The sequence below is a fragment of the Triticum dicoccoides genome, chromosome 7A, assembly GCF_002162155.2.
Source record: "Triticum dicoccoides isolate Atlit2015 ecotype Zavitan chromosome 7A, WEW_v2.0, whole genome shotgun sequence".
NCBI lineage: Eukaryota > Viridiplantae > Streptophyta > Magnoliopsida > Poales > Poaceae > Triticum > Triticum dicoccoides.
Genome location: NC_041392.1, coordinates 116236398 through 116256098, shown reverse-complemented (window position 1 = coordinate 116256098; position 19701 = coordinate 116236398).

Sequence of the window (19701 nt, the reverse complement as noted above, 5' to 3'; positions counted from 1 at the left end):
CTGTGCGTCTAGGCCGGATGGTAACAGGAGGCAAGGAACACGATGTTTTACCCAGGTTCGGGCCCTCTTGATGGAGGTAAAACCCTACGTCCTGCTTGATTAATATTGATGATATGGGTAGTACAAGAGTAGATCTACCACCAGATCAAGGAGGCTAAACCCTAGAAGCTAGCCTACGGTATGATTGTTGTATATGAAGTTGTTCTATGGACTAAAACCCTCCGGTTTATATAGACACCGGAGAGGGTTAGGGTTACACAAAGTCGGTTACAATGGTAGGAGATCTTGAATATCCGCATCGCCAAGCTTGCCTTCCACGCCAAGGAAAGTCCCATCCAGACACGGGACGAAGTCTTCAATCTTGTATCTTCATAGTCCTGGAGTCTGGCTGAAGGTATAGTCCGGCTACCCGAACACCCCCTAATCCAGGACTCCCTCAGTAGCCCCTGAACCAGGCTTCAATGACGACGAGTCCGGCGCGTAGATTGTCTTCGGCATTGCAAGGCGGGTTCCTCCTCCAAATTCTTCATAAAAGTTTATAAACACCAAGAGTAGTGTCCGGCTCTGCAAAATAAGTTTCCACGCATTGCCACAGAGAGAATAATATTAACACAAAACTAATCTACTGACGTATTCCGCAGCATGACATCACACTACGGCCAAGCCTCTATTCGAATCGTTTTCACTTTTCCACTTCAGCGTGTTTTGCGAGGCGGTTTCCTTGGCACGTCTTGTCAAAGCAGAGATCGTGTCCCCCATTTACGGGATTCTCATCAATACGGACGTGGGTAACCCAACCGCGCCATTTATCACGGCGCTGGGCAAGCGAGTTTTACTAGGCTGGTGGGGACGCACAGTCGCATCCGCCCATATAAGGGGATAAGGATCCACCTTTTTACCTACGCCTTCTTCCTCCTTTGCCTATCCATCTTCTGCGCACCCGAGCTCCAGCGCCCAAGCCCGCACTTCCTACCTCAACCTTCTCCAACAATGTCCGGAGCGGGAGGCAAGTGGATGGTCTCCTCCGTTACGGAGGGCCATGTCAAAAAGCTAAGGAAGGCCGGATACCTGTCCAAAGACATCGCGCACCGGCTTCCTGAGGAGGGGCAGCTTCTCCCCACCCCAAGGCCCCATGAGAGGGTAGTATTTCTTCCCCACTTCCTCCGCGGACTGGGTTTTCCTCTCCACCCATTCGTCCGCGGGATCATGTTCTACTATGGCCTACATTTCCACGATCTGGCCCCAAACTTCATCCTCAATATCTCAAGGTTTATCGTCGTGTGCGAGGCTTTCCTCTGCATCCGCCCCCATTTCGGCCTCTGGCTCAAGACCTTCAGCGTCAAGCCAAAGGTGGTGCGGGCAACCAGGCGGAGTGCGGAGGTGCAATGGCGGGCAAAATAGCCAACGTCCTCTGGCTCGAGGGCTCCTTTGTGGAGACCTTGAAGGGGTGGCAGTCAGGGTGGTTTTACATCACCAAGCCATGCGATCCGAAGTGGGTCGCAGCCCCTGAATTCCGATCCGGACCCCCTACGCGGCTCACGTCCTGGAAGGAGACGGGCTTGTCGTGGGGCGATGAAGAAGAGGTGACCGGACTGCAAAAATGCATCCAGTCCCTGGTGAACAAGCAGCTCAGGCTTGCCAACGTAGTCCAGGTCATGCTCGTCCGCCGGATCCTTCCGTGTCAAGAACGGGACTTCAATCTGTGGGAGTTCAACCCGGCGCAGCATCGAACTCTGAGCAGGCTCTTCGACACGACGTATGAAGATGTCTGGAAGGGGCTAACCAAAGGCGCCGAGGCTCCCGCATCCACCTCCGAGGACCGTGGATTCAGCTCACAGCGTCCTGCTGGCGAGGTAAAATATTTTCATCTTTTACAGGATGTTAAGTTTCTTCATAGTTTGACTCTATGCGGGATCTAAACTCCCTCACCTTTGACAGGATTGGCAGGCGCAGTCCGGACTGATTAACTGTCCGGCTCCCTTGCCCGAAGACCCAGCCCCTGCTCTCCTAGTGAAGTTGCTGGTTCCGGCACCTTATGTGGTGCCGGAGAAGAAGGCCAAGAAGAAGAAGGCCACGGGGACTTGAAAGAGTTCCCGGCATATGGTGGTGTCGGACTCGTTGTCCGACGAGTCCGAGACGCACTCCTCCTGTGAAGACGAGGAGGAGGAAGAAGAGACCTCTCCCCCTCCAGTGGGGGGAGGAAAGAAGAGGAAGGCCGCCCCAGTAGGGGAGGCCGAAGGGTCCAAGAAGAGGAAAACCCCTCCGCCGGACTACGCTCCCGACGCCGACGAGGACGAAGAGGAGTGGCCGGATAGGACCAAGCGTCCGGCAAAATCGTAAGTGTTCGAATACCAGAATAACTCATGATATTCCTTTTGTTGCGCAGCTTTCCCTAATGTCGAATATCATCATGCAGCCCGCCCAAGGACGGGCTCGATGAGTCGTCGAGCGGCTCCCTGGATTCCTCGGACGTGAATTCAGTTCTGCCCGCTTCCTCCCCCTGCGCTGCGGATGACGCCGAAGTGGCGTCGCGACAAGATCCAGGGCAAGAGGAGGTGGTCCAGGAGGAACCGCGAGGCAACCTCCCAGACACCAGGAGTAAAGGGGACAAGACCCCCCGGGGCTCCAAGTCCGTCTTTAAGCCGGACACCGCGCCGGAATCATCAACGGTTCCGGACCACGGCAGGTGAACTCCTGCCAAGAGGAGCAAGCCTATTGAGCCGGCGTCCTCCATCCAACCGGAGGCGCCGGACAATCTGCTGGAGGTGCTTAAGGGTTCCTCCATCAACGAGGAGCACCGTACCATCATGAGTACGGTGGTCCAGAAGGTTCGGTCCGCCAAAAGCGGACTGTCTGAAGCTTGTGCTAGCCTTCTAACAGGCTTCGAGGTAAGTAAAAACTATATAAAAATATTACCGCATAGACAGTAGCCCCTGATGCTCTGTTTGGCGTTCGGAAAGAAAAGCCGAATAGAGGATCTATTATATATCGCAGGAGTCTAAAAAAAGGAGTAAATATACGTATGCAGGCTTCGCTGCTGGCCACCGCCACACTGACTGCGGAGGTGGGTGCCCTGAAGTAGGGCCTCGAGCGGACTGAGCAAGAGCTCGGCCTTGCCAAATGCAGCTCGAGGAGAAAGAAGGTAAGAGATACCTTATAGAAAAAATGCCTATAAGAAGACGCAATTGCAAAAAATGACAGGAGTACCCTACTTATTGTAGGGGCCACAACTGAGGTGGCGACCCTCAAGCAGGCGCTGTCCGAGGCCGAGAAGAAAACGGCCACAGAGCGTACTGAGTGGGAGAAATTTGAGGCGCAGGTCGGCGGGGTGCAGCAAGAGCTTCAGGCTCTCATGAAAAAACATGAGTGTCTGGAGCTCGACTCGAAGATGCGAGCGTTCGAGCTTGCTGCGGCCCTTAAAACTGCCGAATCTGCCAAGGCCGAAGCCCAGAAGGCCCTCCAGGAATTGGATGCGGTGAAAAAGATAGCGGCGGGTAAGGCATTCTCTATGCAAAGCAGACATATAAAAGTAAGCTACTTGTTACTTACCCGAATTCGGAGCTCTCCAGGGGCATTCGCAGATCTTCCCCGCAGCGTGTCCGATGCCGCCGCATTCTACCGAGCCGAGGAAGGCAGCTCGACGGAGAAGGTGTTCTGGTCTCAGTACGCTGAGGCCGGACACCCTGTGCCCTTGAGCGACCAGCTGAAGCAGCTGGTCGAGCTCCACAAGGCGGCCGAACAAGCCCTGAAGGGCTTCATAGTTTGGCTGCGGCCTGGAGAGGCCCTGCCTGGGAGCTACTTCAGACTGGTGCGGCGGCTGGTGGAGGCTTGTCCAAGGCTCGAGGTCATCAAGCGCTCCGTCTGCATTGAAGGTGCCCATAGGGCCCTTGCCCGTGCAAAGGTGCACTGGGGTAAGCTAGACGGTGAGAAGCTTGTGAGGGACGGGCCGCCGCCGGGGAAGGAGCATCGCAAGCCCGAGAACTATTACAAGGATGTTCTGGCTGGTGCCCGCCTTATGGCGGATGAATGTACCAAGGATGTAATTTTTGAATGAACTCGCTCGTGTTATCCTGTGCACTGAAAACTTGTTCATATCCACTAAGCAATGCTTGTTGAATTTAAAATATTACTTTCTGTGCGGCCATTTATCAAAAAATTGAGAGATGGCTAGTCGTCGGCTTCCGCCCCCATGCCACTAGTGCTGGGGTGTTCGGGATAAACCTGAGCGCTCTTTTTCCCATGATTGGGTCCGTCGAGGGAGGCACTCAGCACAAGGAACAAGGCAATCGGACTATAATGCTTGAACACTCTCACATAGCCATAGAACTCTATAATTTTAAATTTCGGCGAAGCCCCTAGTATTAAGAAGACCGAGTTCGGGGCGCTATCCACGCCTTGGCCGGACAAAGCCGGTTCCTCGCTCGAAGCGGCATAAGTCTTTAAGGACTCGAAAAACCTCTCGAATAGCGACCGGTCTCTCGCCTCATCATGACAGTCAGTTTGAGCTTTCTCTACTGAGGTGTTCTGCCCAGCTTAACTGGGGCACAATCGTAGTAGTTCTCCTAGTGCTACCTTAGCAGATATAGCGGAACATAAGGCACCAAAACATAGGAGCCGGGCAAACCCAACTATTGACCCAAATCATGATTCAGAGCCGATGCATATAGTGCTATAAGTTCGGGGTGCCGCACTTGTGAAAGTGTATGGACTTCTCACGCCATATTGATGGGTACTGGAGCCCCTGGCGTATTTGTCGGGTGGTAGGTGCGACATATGCCAACGGGTGGCTTATCATTGTGGGAGCCAGTAAAACATCGCCGGTGCCTGGAAGCGGGATGAGGCGAAGGCATGCACGCCGGCGAATCTTACCCAGCTTCGGGGCTCTCCGTGGAGATAACACCCCTACTGCTGCTCTGCGGGGTATCCGCATGATCACTAGATGAACAAGTAGCTACACGATGCTCCTAGAGCTGTTTGGTGAGAGGAGGAAGAAGGGCACGGCTCGCTTGCTTCTTCTCCTTGTGTGGTGTCTAGAACTAGCAGGGATCAACCCTTTGCATGGGTGCCCCGGGGGGTTTATATAGGCCTACCCCCCGGGGGTACAATGGTAATCCGACTAGGCGCGGGGCCCAGCCATCTATGACTGCGCTCGCCGGCTTCTGCGCCGACTGCTGGGTCCCGCCGGCTGGTGGGTCCTGCCGGTTGGTTACTGTTGCTCAATCCTGGTGACGAGGGCATCGTTGAGGTAGGCGTGGCTACAGCGCCGCCGTCCGGCAGGTGATCACTGTAGCCTCACCGCGTCTTGTCTCCTTAAGGGGGGGCGTATGGCCGGCTATGGAGAGCCGGCTTTGTCTTGGGCCGACCGGGGGATGCACGGCCACCTCCGGGGCGTCTCTCTGCCCGAAGGGGCCCACCGCCCGTGGGACGTACTGGTAGTCCATCGTGGATGACATCAGGGTCAACATGGCAACAGTGCTGCGCCGGACGGGTCATGGCCACCCGTACGGCGTACTGTGCCAGTCGTGCTTCTGGATTCGGGGGTGGCAGGCTTCACTGTAGCCACGCCCAGTCACATCGCCGTTAAGGGGATGCAAACTTTGAGGGTACGGTCTTGATCACTTTGTGCGAGCCGGCTTCCTGGAGTCGGCCTTCTCGCGGCCGGCTTCTCGAAGCCGGCCCTCCCGTGGCTTTCTTCACGAGGGCCAAAGTCGGGCCGCCTTATGATAGCTGGCCTGGGAGACAGCCGACAAGGGGAAGGCGGCCCACGTCCTGGATCCTTGTGAGCCGGATGGGCTCGTAATTTTTTCAGAAGGGCCAGGGGAAGCCGGCTAGGCTACCCATGGCTATTTACTCCGACAGTAGTCCCCGAAGCTGATCGAGCTTCGAGGCTGATAAGGGAACGAGAAGCTTGGTCAGCTTCCTATCCTGAGGGGCCGGCTTTGCTGGTGTGTGCCGACTTCGGGGAGCTCCGCCTCTTGCGGGTGGGAATGCGGTCGACCCGCGAGCTTACCGCAGGCTTTCCCGCGTGCCACATGGTAGCGAAACCCTGCCAGCGCACTCGTGCGATGAGACGTCGTTGCAGGCCCGGGCCCGCCACTCCTAGGCCTCATCCCGAGCACGGATCTTCTGCGGCCTACGCGGACCGCTCGCCTTCCCGCGGCGATTTTATTACGCCATTAGGGTGCAATAATCGCGGGACACGGGGGAGTGGGCATAGTTGATCCCCAAGTTCCCCCACGCCACGCCTCCTCGTCTCCGCCGCGCGGTCTATAAGTAGGGGGAGGAGGGGGAGCGGCAGAGGCTTCGCACGCTCTCCCTCGCTCCGCCCCCTTTTGCCTTCATTCTCCTTCTTCTCGTCACCGCAGCCACCCACCGCCGCATCGTTCCGCCGCCGCATCGCCTCGCTTCCATGGCGCTGTCGAGCTTATGGGATGGCTCCAACGTCCAAGAGGACCACGTCGAGTTCCTCCGCCAGACGCGACGCCTGCCCTGCGAGAGATTCGTGCGGGTTTGTCGAGCGCCGGAGAACGAGGTTTCGCCGGCACCAGAGGAGGGCGAGCGGGTCGTCTTCCGCTCGCACTGCCTGCGCGGCTTCGGCCTTCCGGCGAGCGGGTTTCTCCATTCCTTCCTGGAGTTCTATAACCTTCAGCCGCATCACCTCACGCCCAACGCGGTGATGCTGCTGTCAGCCTTCGTCACCCTCTACGAAGGTTTCCTTGGGGTCCTCCCCAAGCTTGAGCTCTGGGGGGAGTTCTTCCAGAGCAAACTCGGCACCGTCGTCGCGGGCATGCCCGCCCCCTGCGGGGCTTATATCGCCATGAGGCGGTCGGGCGAGAACAACCCGTTCCCGCCCATCCCGCTAATCCAGTCAGTGAATATCTGGCAGAAGTCGTACTTCTATGTGAAGAACGTCGCCCGGCAAGGCGACTATGTCAACCTGCCGGCTTACGTAGCTGGCCCGCCGGCTGGAAGGCAACCCTCGTGGAGCTTCCGGGCCCGGTCATTGTCTCAGGCCGGGAACGCAGCCGTCTCCCGGCTTCGGGTGATGACCTAGTCGGAAGATCTGACCGGAGCCGACTTGGTGGCCGCCTTCGTGGAGCGCCGGGTACTTCCTCTTCAAAGCCGGCCTCACATGATTTGTCAGATGAGCGGCCGCTTCGACCCAAGCCGGCTGAGCACCAGGGAGATGCCTCATGCTGAGGTGTTATACATGGTGAATTACATCTCCAATTGCAAGCTCGCCGAGGACTGGCGATACGGCAAGGCGCCGTACTCTCTTGCCAACCCTCCGCCCGTGGTAGGTTTTTCCTTCTTTTCTCCTGTTGGTGGCCGGTCCTTATGATAGCCGGCTTCTGATTAGTTGGTTCTCCCCTAGTAGAACCCTCTCCTTCCGCCGACGACCGGAGCCGCAGGGGTAGAGCGCCAGCTCGTCCCCGACCGCGCGGTGGACGACGCCGACGACCCGGACTTGGGAGCAGCCGCCATGGAAGACGCCGTCATGGGGGAAAGCGATGAGCCCGGAGGCGCGGGGCTCACGGCCGGCTTTGAAGACTGCCCGGATGATGCCGAGGTCGAAGCCGCCCTGCATCGCCACCCGGCACCTGATCACCAAGGCGCAAGCTCGTCCACCGCGCCGGCTGCTGGCGGCGGCGGCCAGAAGCGCTGGGCCGTGTCGATCCTCTTCGGCAGCCGACCAAAGAAGTCCAAGGCTTCCATGGCGGCGACCAAGCGAGATGAGACGGCCGCGAAGGCGGCCTGCTTCCGCAAGGCGGTGAAGCAGCCGCAGGCGATCTCAGCGTAAGTCGTCGAATGCTTGGACGCATATTTTGTATGCTCCGCCGCCTCCAGCGCGCCGGGGCGCAGGTGTTGGCCGCCCTCTGGCCCGGCGAGGCGATTCCCCGCACCCCGAGCCGGACAGCCGACTGGCTGGAGGTTGCGGTTGGCCGCTTCGAGGCCTGGAAGGCGTCGGCAGCCCGGCTTGGAGCTGGGCGGGCATTGGAGTTCGTCCGGGCTTGGTATCCAGGGCTGAACCTGGACCAACTGCGCACCTGGCGGCTGGAGGCCGATGCAGAGCTGGAGGAGGTGCGGCCGGCTATTGCTCAGCGCGCTTCGACGATCGCCGAGTGCACCGACATCAGCGTCTTTGCACTTGAGATAAATGATGACGGCGTCGCCCAGCCGGAGGAGTGGTTCGGGCTGAACCCGGCGGGGGGCGAGGACTCGGCAGAGGAGATCGCCTCCATCGACGAAGGCGAAGACGACGAAGAAGGGGAAGGCGAAGACGTCGAGCCGGCCGGTGGAACGGCCGACCAGCCTCAACCTGACCGTGCCTCCAGCAACGATGCGCGCACAAGCGCGCCCTCTGCGGGAGGCGGTGATCAAGCCGAGGTTCGCCAGCCGGCCACTCCTCCAGCCGGCACAACCGTCTCCACCGACCAGCCCGGCTCGTCGGTCGCTCCGCCGGCTTAATCTGCCGTCCTTGTTTTTTCCTGTTTGTTGCCTTCTGAACAATTTTATTAAGCTTTCGCAGTTCCACCCACTGGGGGTGTATCCAAACTATGTTGAATGCTGGCCTCTTGGAGGTCTTTTATGTAAATATTATCGTGTGTATGTTTGGTTTCCCTTCACGTGTGCTTTTTATCCTTAGGCTTTTTTCTTTGCCGCCTTCCCCTTTTGGGGAGGTAAGTACTCGAGCTTTCTTGGATTGAAGTGAAGTGAATGGAAGCCGGCCGGCCGGCTACTCTGGTAGTCGGTTGGCGATAGGAGGCAAGCCGGCTTTCGTTATATTAGTCCGTTAGTCCCTAGCCATTTTTCGTGTGGGCATCCTTTCCTGCTTTTAACTCTCGCCAGTCGGACAGCCGGTTCTTCAAACTGCGACTTTTGGTCGAGAGAAAGCTTGGGTGCCAGCACGCTACTTGTCTGACTGCGGGTAGGACTTCTAATATAACTCTAGGCGGCCAGTCCCCGGGCCGACTAGTCGAACCCGGTGCCGGACGAAGAAAAAGTGAAAGTAATGACAAGGTCATAAGCATGATGTTCTTCATTCATAGATAAAAGATGGCAGTCCCCAAGCTCTCCTCGGGGGGCCTATTGTCTCGTACTTAGTACAAAAGTTAGCGTGATACATACTGCATTTCAACTGTAAAATCTTCGGAGGAGGTTGGCGTTCCATGGTCGTTCCGACTCCTTGCCGGAGTCGTCTCTCTTGCATGCCTTGGGCTTCTGTGCGTCGATTAGGTAGTAGGAGTCATTGCCTAGAGCTCTGCTGATGACGAAAGGGCCTTCCCAAGGAGCTGAGAGCTTGTGCTGGCCGGCTGTTCGCTGGATCAGCCGGAGCACAAGGTCGCCCTCTTGGAAGGATCTTGGCCTGACCTTCCGACTGTGGTAGCGGCGCAGACCCTGCTGGTAGATGGCAGACCGGCTGAGGGCTAACAGCCGACCCTCTTCCAGCAGGTCGACGCCGTCTTCTCGTGCTTCCTTGGCCTCCGCCTCCGTGTACATGGTTACCCGAGGCGAGTCGAACTCGATGTCAATTGGGATGACCGCCTCGGCACCGTACATGAGGAAGAAAGGAGTGAAGCCAGTTGACTTGTTTGGAGTAGTGCGCAGACTCCAGAGGACAGCCGGCAGCTCATCGAGCCAACAGTGGGCTGAACGCTCCAGTGGTACGACAAGTCGGGGCTTAATGCCGGAAAGGATGAGGCCGTTGGCTCGCTCAACCTGGCCGTTTGACTACGGGTGGGCAACGGACGCTAAGTCCAGCCGGATACCTTGCGTTGCGCAGAAACGTGCCAAGGCTCCCTTGGCAAAATTCGTGTCATTGTCGATGATGATGCTGTGTGGCACGCCATACCGAGTTGTTATATCTGCAACGAATGTCACAGCAGTCGGCCCATTCAGCTTCTTGATCGGTTTTGCCTCAATCCACTTGGTGAATTTGTCCACGGCGACGAGCAAATGTGTCATGCCGCCGCACGCCGTCTTGAATGGGCCCACCATGTCCAGTCCCCAAAGGGCGAAAGGCCAAGTTAGGGGAATGGTCTTGAGTGCTGAAGCCGGCATGTGTGGCTTGGAGCTGAAGACTTGGCACCATTTGCAATGTTTAACCAATTCTTTGGCGTCATCCAACGCAGTCGGCCAAAAGGAACCATGGCGGAAGGCTTTGGCGATGAGTGATCTTGAGGCCGCATGGTGGCCGCATTCTCCTTGGTGGATGTCTCTGAGGATTGCAATGCCTTTCTCTTGCTCGACGCATCGCTGGAGGACTCCAGTGACACTGCGCTTGACGAGCTCTCTATTGACGATTGTGTATGCTCCAGCTCGGCGTTGTACTTGTCTTGCTTCTGTCTCGTCAGCCGGCAGATCTTGGTTTATTAGGAAGTTGAGGATGGACTGAGCCCATGATGGAGCTACGACTTCTTCTATTTCCAGTGTGGCTACTGCGACCAGGGCGGGCGGGCTGGGTGGTGAAATGCTGGAGTCGGCCGCCGGCTGTTGTGTTGGTGCAGTCCTCGGGCCGACTACCGCAGTCCTCGAGCCAGGTGTGGCAGTCCCCGGGTAGGGCGTAACTGCGGGAGTCCCCGAGCCGGCTACTGAATTCCACGGGCCGACTATTGAAGTCCCTGGGTCACCTACTTGGTTCTTCGAGCCGGGGCCAGCCGCGTCGGGGTCAGGTGACACGAAGATGGAGTCGGACTCTGGAGACGGCTTGATGGACGGCTTGAGGAGGCGTTGTAGAGAGACACCGGTTGGTATTGCTTGCCGAGTGGAGCCTATTCGGGCCAGGGCATCGGCCGGCTCGTTGTCGGCTCGCGGTACGTGGAGGAACTCGCATCCTTCAAAGTACCCACTAATTTGCTGAACAAGGAAGTGGTAGCTTGCTATGTTTGCGTCCTTGGCGTCCCAATCGCCGGATGATTGCTGGACCACCAAGTCCGAGTCGCCATAACATAGGATGCGGCGAATGCCGAGTTCTTTGGCAAGCCGGAGCCCGTGTATGAGCGCCTCGTACTCGGCTACATTGTTGGAGGCGGCAAAGTGAATCTGCAGCGTGTATCTGAGCTTGTCGCCCTTGGGAGAGGTGAGGACGACGCCGGCTCCCAAGCCAGTGCGCATCTTGGACCCGTCGAAGTGCATGCGCCAATGAGTGGAGTCAGGAGCCGGCGGCAGGTACTGGGTCTCGGCCCAGTCGACGAGGAAGTCGGCCAGTGCTTGGGACTTGATGGCGGTGCGGGGCTGGTAGAAGAGCGTGTAAGGGGCCAGCTCGATGGCCCATTTCGCCACCCGGCCGGATGCATCCCGGCTGCCTATGATCTCGGCCAGCGGGGCGGTGCATACGACCGTGACAGGATGCTCTTGAAAGTAGGGCTTCAGCTTCTTGGCGGTGAAGTACACGCCATAACACATCTTTTGGTAGTGCGGGTAGTTCTACTTCGAGGCGGACAGTACCTCGCTCAGATAGTACACCGTCCTCTGGACCGGCTGGGCTCGACCCTCTTCTGGTCGTTGGACTATGATGACGGTGCTGACCACCCTGCTGGTTGCCGCAATGTAGAGGAACATGGGCTCTTTCTCAGTCGGCGCCGCCAGGACAGGCGGCGTGGCCAGCATCTTCTTCAGCTCGTGAAAAGCTTGGTCGGCTTGGTCATTCCACTCGAAGTGAGTGGTCTTCTTCATGAGGCGGTAGAGAGGGAGGGCTTTCTCTCCGAGCCGGCTGATGAAGCGGTTCAGGGAAGCCAAGCATCCCGTGAACTTCTGGATGTCCCGCAGCTTGGTGGGGATCGCCATTCTCTCAATGGCCTTGATCTTTACTGGGTTGCATTCGATGCCACGTTCGGGGACCAGGAAGCCTAGGAGTTGGCCGGCTGGCACTCCGAACACGCATTTCTCGGGATTGAGCTTGATTTGAAATCAGCGCAGGTTCTCAAATGTTTCTTTGAGGTCTTCCAGCAAGGTGCCGCGCTTCTCCGTCTTCACCACAATGTCGTCTACGTAGACGTGAGCATTTCTACCGAGTTGCTTGAGGAGGCACTTCTGCATGCAATGCTGAAAAGTGGCACCGGCATTTCTCAAGCCGAATGTCATAGTCAGGTAGCAGAAGGCTCCGAAGGGTGTGATGAAGGCGGTCTTCAGGCGGTCAGCCGGATCTAGCTTTATCTGGTGGTATCCTGAGTAAGCATCCAAGAAACTCAACAGCTCGCATCCGGCTGTGGAGTCTATCACTTGGTCAATCCTTGGCAAGGCAAAGGGATCTTTAGGGCAGGCCTTGTTGAGGCACGTGCGCGACTTGTTGTTCTTCTTTAGCACAAGGACCGGGTTGGCAAGCCATTCTGGAAAGAAAACTTCCATAATGAAGCCGGCTGCCAGAAGCCGGGCTATCTCTTCTCCTACAATCCTTCTTTTTTCTTCCAATAGTCGGCGGAGGGGTTGTTTGACTGGTTTGCGTCTTCTTGGACGTGTAGTTTGTGCTCGGTGAATTCCTTTGGAACACCCTACATGTCCTTGGGGGACCATGCAAAGATATCCTGATTCTCACGGAGGAAATCGGCGAGCTCGCCTTCCTATTTACTGTTCAGGCCTGCCCCGATGACGGCAAACCTCTCGGGGTGCTTGGCGTCAAGAGGTATCTTCTTCATCTCTTTGGCCGGCTGGAAAGATCCTTGGGCATCGTACTCCTTGGGGTCGGGGGACAGGACCGGCTGCTTGCCGGCCATGGCCACGACCCGGTCCAACACCTTCTTCTCTTCGGCAATCACAAGGGACTCGGCCAGCCAGCTGCTGGCGGCAGCGCACTCGGAGGACTTCTTGTAATCGCCGGCTATGGTGATGATGCCCTTGGTGCTCGGCATCTTCATCTTGAGGTATGCATAGTGGGGAACCGCCATGAACCTGGCCAAGGCGGGTCGGCCAAGCAACGCATGTTAGGGGCTCTCCAGGTCCACCACTTCAAACCAGATCGCTTCCCGGCGAAAATGCTCCTTGTCCCCAAAGAGTACATCAATCTTGATCTTGCCAGTGGGGGCGCAGGATAAGCCGGGTACGATGCCATGGAACACTGTCCGAGTAGGCATGAGTTGCTTCGTCTTGACATTCAGCTTTTCCAGGGTGTCATGGTACAAGATGTTGATGCTGCTTCCGCCGTCTATCAACACACGGGAGAAGCGGGCGGCGCGTCTGTCCATTGCAAGGGTGGCATCCAGAACCAGCGCATAAGAGCCGGGAGACGGCATCACCTCTGGGTGGTCATCCCGGCTCCAGCTGATAGGTTTTTCTGACCAATGCATATGCTCGGCGGGGCTGGCAGCGACCATGCTGACTTCCTGGTGCTCTCGGCGTTTGCTGCGCCGGTCTTCGGACTGGCTTGTAAAGACGATATAGGCTGCATGCTCATCGGGGAACTCATCATGCACGGCTCTGACTGCGGGCCGAGCAGTAGGCGGCGGCGGAGCTGGAGGCGGCGGGCCGGCAGGCAGAGGCGGTGCGAGCCCTTCGCCTTTGGAGATTCGGGTGAGCCAATGGCACTTCCGGGTTGTGTGGTTAGACGGCTTCGCACCGCTGTGGAATTTGCACGGGGCGTCGAGAGTTTGCTCGTAGAAGAAGGCCGGCTGCCAAGCCGGCCGGCCGCCCTTAGGTTTCTTGGGCGCGGGCCGCCCTTCGGGCGGCTCGTCTTCGACTGTGGCCACCTGCCGACTGGCGGAAGGCGGCGCGGGGCCCTTGCACTTGTGATTGTTCGGGTGTGGGCGTCGGCCGGAATCCCTAGCCGGCGTCTTGGGCGCCGGGTTGAGTACTTTCCCGGACGCGTCTACCCAGAGCTCAGTCTTCATCGAGGAGTCGGCGGTGGCGTACTTGTCCGCTATGTCCAGAAGCTCGTCGAGGGTAGTCGTCTCATCGCAGAGGAGCTTGTGCTTGAGGAGGGTGCCTTCTCGGCACCTGGCGGTGAAGTATTCTATGGCCTGCACCTCGTGCACCCCCTCGCAAGAGTTGCGGAGCTCGGCCCAACGCGTGAGGTAGTCGCGAGTAGACTCGGCGGGGCCTTGTACGCACAAGGAGAGCTGTCTGGGCTTGGGAGCCCGCTTGTAGGTGCTGGTGAAGTTGCGGACAAAAGCTTCCGTGAAATCCAGCCAGCTGTTGATGCTGAAGGGCTTGAGGCTGTTGAGCTAGGTCCGCGCCGTGCCTTGCAGCATGAGGGGCACGTACTTCACGGCAACACGCCTGTTGCCGTTGGCTATGCTAACCGCCGCGGAGTAGTCGATCAACCAATCTTTCGGCTTCACGGAGCCGTTGTACTTGGGTGTGTCTCTCGGGAGCGAGTTCCCTTTGGGGAAAGGCTCATCGGGATGCGGGGGCCAAAACAAGGCGGACCGACATCGTCTTCTTCTTCCAGTGCCAGGGATCGCGCCAGGCGGTCGATCCGATGGGGGGCGTCATTCTCGCCGACTCCTTCGCGGCGACCTAGTCGGCCGCTGAGAGTCGGGTGCGCCACAGGTGGCGGGGTGGGATATCTCTCTCCACGGGGCTGAGGCGGAGGCGGGTTGCCCCGCCATTCCACGGCCCGGGGATGGCCTTCTGCGTCTTGCTCGATGGAGATTCGGGTCCGGCTTCGGCTGGAAGCCGGCTCTTTCTCGCGCCGTGCGCGGGTATTGCCCGTAGTCGGCGTCCGGGATGTCGCGCCATGATCTCGGCGCGGAGGAGGGCTTTCTGCGCGGGCGTCGGCTTCATCCCGCCGCGCGGCCGCATCGATTAGCTGCTGGATGCGTCTGGTCATGTGGGGAAGTTCTTCGGCCCCCAATCCGTCTAGCTCGTCTACGGCCGCCTGGGCAGCACGCAGGTTCTCGAGTGGAGTGGCATAGACTGGGCGGTCGACCCCCAGTGTGTCGGCGATGACAGCGCCGCGCTGCCTGACAACACCGGCCCGGCTCGGCCCGCCTGGAGCCGGCGTGCCAAAAGTGACGCGGTCGGCTTCGCGCTGATGGGCTTCAGTGAGGCATCTTATGGAGGCCAGCCTTCGGCCCTCCGCGAGGAGAGCGAGGCGGCGCGCCTCCAATGCTTCGTCATCGGCATCAGCCGGGAGCGGGATGGACAAGTCGTGGACCGCCGCGTGTGAGGCGTCGTGGGCGCTCTCGTTAGCAGCGCTGCCGTGGCCGATGACCATCACCTCGGTGGTGACGGTGTCGCAGCCATCGGTCCCGGGAAGCGGGTCATTGTAGATCGTGACACTGGTGGGGAAGGTGTCGAGTGAGGCCGTGTCGGAGTCGACAGGCATCGGGTCGGTGGAGCCAACCGACTCCATGTCCACAGCAGGCTCGCCGGAGACATGGAGCTGGCCGAGGAGGTTGACGAGGTGGTCGGTGCCCGCATCGGAGGCGAGCTCGTCGGAGATGAGGGTCTTGTCGAGGAGATCGGCGAGGCTGCTCGCCGCACAGATGTTGGTGACGCCTTGCAGCGCGTCGTGGCAAGCGCCATCGGGCGTGCCGGGCTGGCTACACTCGCTGGGGAGGAAGAGGGTTCCCGTCCAGAACAGGTCTCCGGACGACGGTGCACCTGGCCCCACGGTGGGCGCCAAATGTCGGGTGGTAGGTGCGACATATGCCAATGGGTGGCTTATCATTGTGGGAGCCAGTAAAACATCGCCGGTGCCTGGAAGCGGGATGAGGCGAAGACATGCACGCCGGCGAATCTTACCCAGCTTCGGGGCTCTCCGTGGAGATAACACCCCTACTGCTGCTCTGCGGGGTCTCCGCATGATCACTAGATGAACAAGTAGCTAGACGATGCTCCTAGAGCTGTTTGGTGAGAGGAGGAAGAAGGGCACGGCTCGCTTGCTTCTTTTCCTTGTGTGGTGTCTAGAACTAGCAGGGATCAATCCTTTGCATGGGTGCCCCGGGGGGTTTATATAGGCCTACCCCCCGGGAGTACAATGGTAATCCGACTAGGCGTGGGGCCCAGCCGTCTGTGACTGCGCTCGCCGGCTTCTGCGCCGACTGCTGGGTCCTGCCGGCTGGTTACTGTTGCTCAATCCTGGTGACGAGGGCGTCGTCGAGGTAGGCGTGGCTACAGTGCCGCTGTCCGGCAGGTGATCACTGTAGCCTCACCGTGTCTTGTCTCCTTAAGGGGGGCATCTGGCCGGCTATGGAGAGCCGGCTTTGTCTTGGGCCAACTGGGGCATGCACGGCCACCTCCGGGCGTCTCTCTGCCCGAAGGGGCCCACCGCCCGTGGGCCATACTGGTAGTCCATCGTGGATGACATCAGGGTCAACATGGCAACAGTGCTGCGCCGGACGGGTCATGGCCACCCGTACGGCGCACTGTGCCAGTCATGCTTCTGGATTCGGGGGTGGCAGGCTTCACTGTAGCCACGCCCAGTCACATCGCCATTAAGGGGATGCAAACTTTGAGGGTACGGTCTTGATCACTTTGTGGGACCGGCTTCCTGGAGTCGGCCTTCTCGCGGCCGGCTTCTCGAAGCCGGCCCTCCCATGGCTTTCTTCACGAGGGCCAAAGTCGGGCCGCCTTACGATAGCCGGCCTGGGAGACAGCCGGCAAGGGGAAGGCGGCCCATGTCCTGGATCCTTGTGAGACGGATGGGTTCGTAATTTTTTCAGAAGGGCCAGGGGAAGCCGGCTAGGCTACCCATGGCTATTTACTCCGACAGTATTTTTGCCGTACCACAATGTACAGATGCAACATGTTATTGATAAACATATATATAAAAAGAGGATAATGTAAGAAATAGACAAAAAGCTATGCATTGTTTATAGAAAGGCTGCTATAAAAGCGGAACGATACAAATAGTGCGATAAGCAAAAGAAATTGGACTATTTAACATGTCATGTCCAGGGGCAGGCTGCGGAATTGCATTAAAAAACAGGTATACTGCTCACAATAGAGACCACCTGGGAGTTCCATAATGCGGCATGACTTGTCTGCTTTCCGGGATCTTGCATCGTTTGTGCGGCAGTTGAATTGCCGAATGGGTCATCCGAAGTATGGAGTCCTGAGAGTAAGAGAAAAAAAAAGGAATTCGGCAGCCCCTGGTGCGGTTTAGGACGTATTGCGGGCGTGCCGTGATAGTGCCCCTTCCCCTGTGCCCATGGTATTTCAAGAGCGTAGTTATGTACGCGAAGCACTGGTTTCGCTATATCGCGAGGGCTAGGGTTGGGGCCGCATTGCTAGCTCAGAACGTGCCAGGAGGTCTTGTTGTAGGGTACACCGGGCGCGCTTGGCAGTGTCCGGCATTTTGAAGGCCGAACTGGAGAACTGCCTAGAGAGGCTGCTTTGTATTTCTGCTGCGAGCGCTGCCGTGTGCTCCTCCGTTCGGAGGGAGCGTTCAGTGTTCCCATTGACCGTGATTACTCCTCTAGGGCCTGGCATCTTGAGCTTGAGGTATGCATAGTGCGGTACCGCATTGAATTTTGCGAATGCGGTTCGCCCGAGCAGTGCGTGATAGCCACTACGGAACGGGACTATGTCAAAGATTAACTCCTTGCTTCGGAAGTTATCCGGAGATCCGAAGACCACTTCCAGTGTGACTGAGCCTATACAGTTGGCTTCTACACCTGGTATGACGCCTTTAAAGGTCGTTTTGGTGGGCTTGATCCTCGAGGGATCTATGCCCATTTTTGGCACTGTATCCTGGTAAAGCAGGTTCAGGCTGCTGCCGCCGTCCATGAGGACTCTTGTGAGATGAAATCCGTCAATGATTGGGTCTAGAACCAATGCGGCGAAGCCGCCGTGACGGATGCTAGTGGGGTGGTCCCTTCGGTCAAAGGTGATCGGGCAGGAGGACCATGGGTTGAACTTTGGGGCGACTGGCTCCATCGCATATACGTCCCGTAACGCACGCTTCCGCTCCCTCTTGGGGATGTGGGTTGCGTATATCATGTTCACCGTCCGCACTTGTGGGGGAAATCCCTTCTGTCCATTGTTGTTCGGCGACCTGGGCTCCTCCTCGTTGTCGCTATGCAGCCCCTTGTCTTTGTTTTCGGCTCTTAACTTGCCTGCCTGCTTGAACACCCAACAATCCCTGTTGGTGTGATTGGCTGGCTTTTCGGGGGTGCCATGTATCTGGCACAAGCGGTCGAGTATTCGGTCCAAACTGGATGGGCCCTGAGTATTTCTTTTGAATGGCTTTTTCTGTTGACCGGATTTGTAGCCTTGGAATCCGGCATTAACTACTGTATCCTCATTGCTGTCACTGTTAACGCATCGCTTTTGTTTGTTCCGACACGACCTGTCGCTTTTGTCCTTGGTATTCGAATTGCCAAGGTTCTTGGTTAAATTGTTGCTGCGAGCTAGCCAGCTGTCTTCTCCCGCGCAAAAGCGGGTCATGAGTGTCGTGAGGGCTGCCATAGATTTTGGCTTTTCCTGTCCCAGGTGCTGGGCGAGCCACTCGTCACGGATATTATGCTTGAAGGCCGCTAAGGCCTCTGCGTCCGGACAGTCAACTATCTGGTTTTTCTTTGTTAGGAATCGCGTCCAGAATTGCCTGGCCGATTCCTCTGGCTGCTGAATTATGTGGCTTAGGTCATCGGCGTCCGGTGGTCGCACATAAGTGCCCTGGAAGTTATCAAGGAATGCGGTTTCCAGGTCCTCCCAAGAACCGATTGAGTCTGCTGGCAAGCTGTTAAGCCAATGTCGGGCCGGTCCCTTAAGTTTGAGTGGGACGTATTTGATGGCGTGTAGATCATCACCGCGGGCCATGTGGATATGAAGGAGATAATCCTCGATCCATACCGCAGGATCTGTTGTGCCATCGTACGATTCGATGTTTACGGGTTTGAAGCCCTCATGGATTTTATGATCCATTACTTCATCTGTGAAGCATAGTGGGTGTGCGGCGCCTCTGTATTGGGCTATATCACGACGCAGCTCGAAGGAGCTTTGTCTGTTGAGTTCGGCCCGGCCGGATTTATTGCATCCGGAGTGACGATCACCGTCATGTGCCGCGGGGCACCTGCGCGATCCGTAGATCGATCTTGTTTGCCTTGCCTTGTCCTCCAGTATGTCACGCAGGTCGGGTGCATTTTCCCGTGCCTTAGTATGCTTGATGCGGCGTCGGGGCATGGCTTGAGTGGAGGGCCAAGAGGCCTCTCTGTCGCGGCCACGAGGTGGCCGGTCGGCCATGTCATGCGCAGGTGATGTAGGTGCTTCCTCCTCTAGTCGGGGTAGCAGCCTGCGCTTTGGGTAACTTTTGGAGGGGCGTTCAAGTTCATACTCTTCGGCCGCAAGGACTTCAGTCCATCTGTCAGCTAGCAAATCCTGATCAGCTCTAAGCTGTTGCTGCTTTTTCTTGAGGCTGCTTGCCGTGGCCATAAGCCTGCGTTTTAAAATGCTCTTGTTCGGCGAGATCCTCTGGCACGACGAACTCGTCGTCGTCGAGGCTTGCCTCGTCTTCGGAGGGAGGCGTATAATTATCGTCCTCAACCTCTTGGTCCACCGCCCTCTCATGAGGGCTGGCTTCTCTGTCCTCCTGTGCTGAATCTTGTTGGAGGGGGTGTTCTTTGGCTCTATCCGGAGTAGTATTATCTCCCGTGCCAGAATCACCGTTTTTGCTTTGGCGGGATTTAGAGCGGTGCCGCTGACGCCGGCGCTTAGGCTGTTTCTTAGAGGTATTGTCCCCTGCTGTTCCATCGCCATCTCCATCCTTTGGAGTGTCCACCATATATATGTCATATGACGAGGTGGCCTTCGAGCGCCCTACAG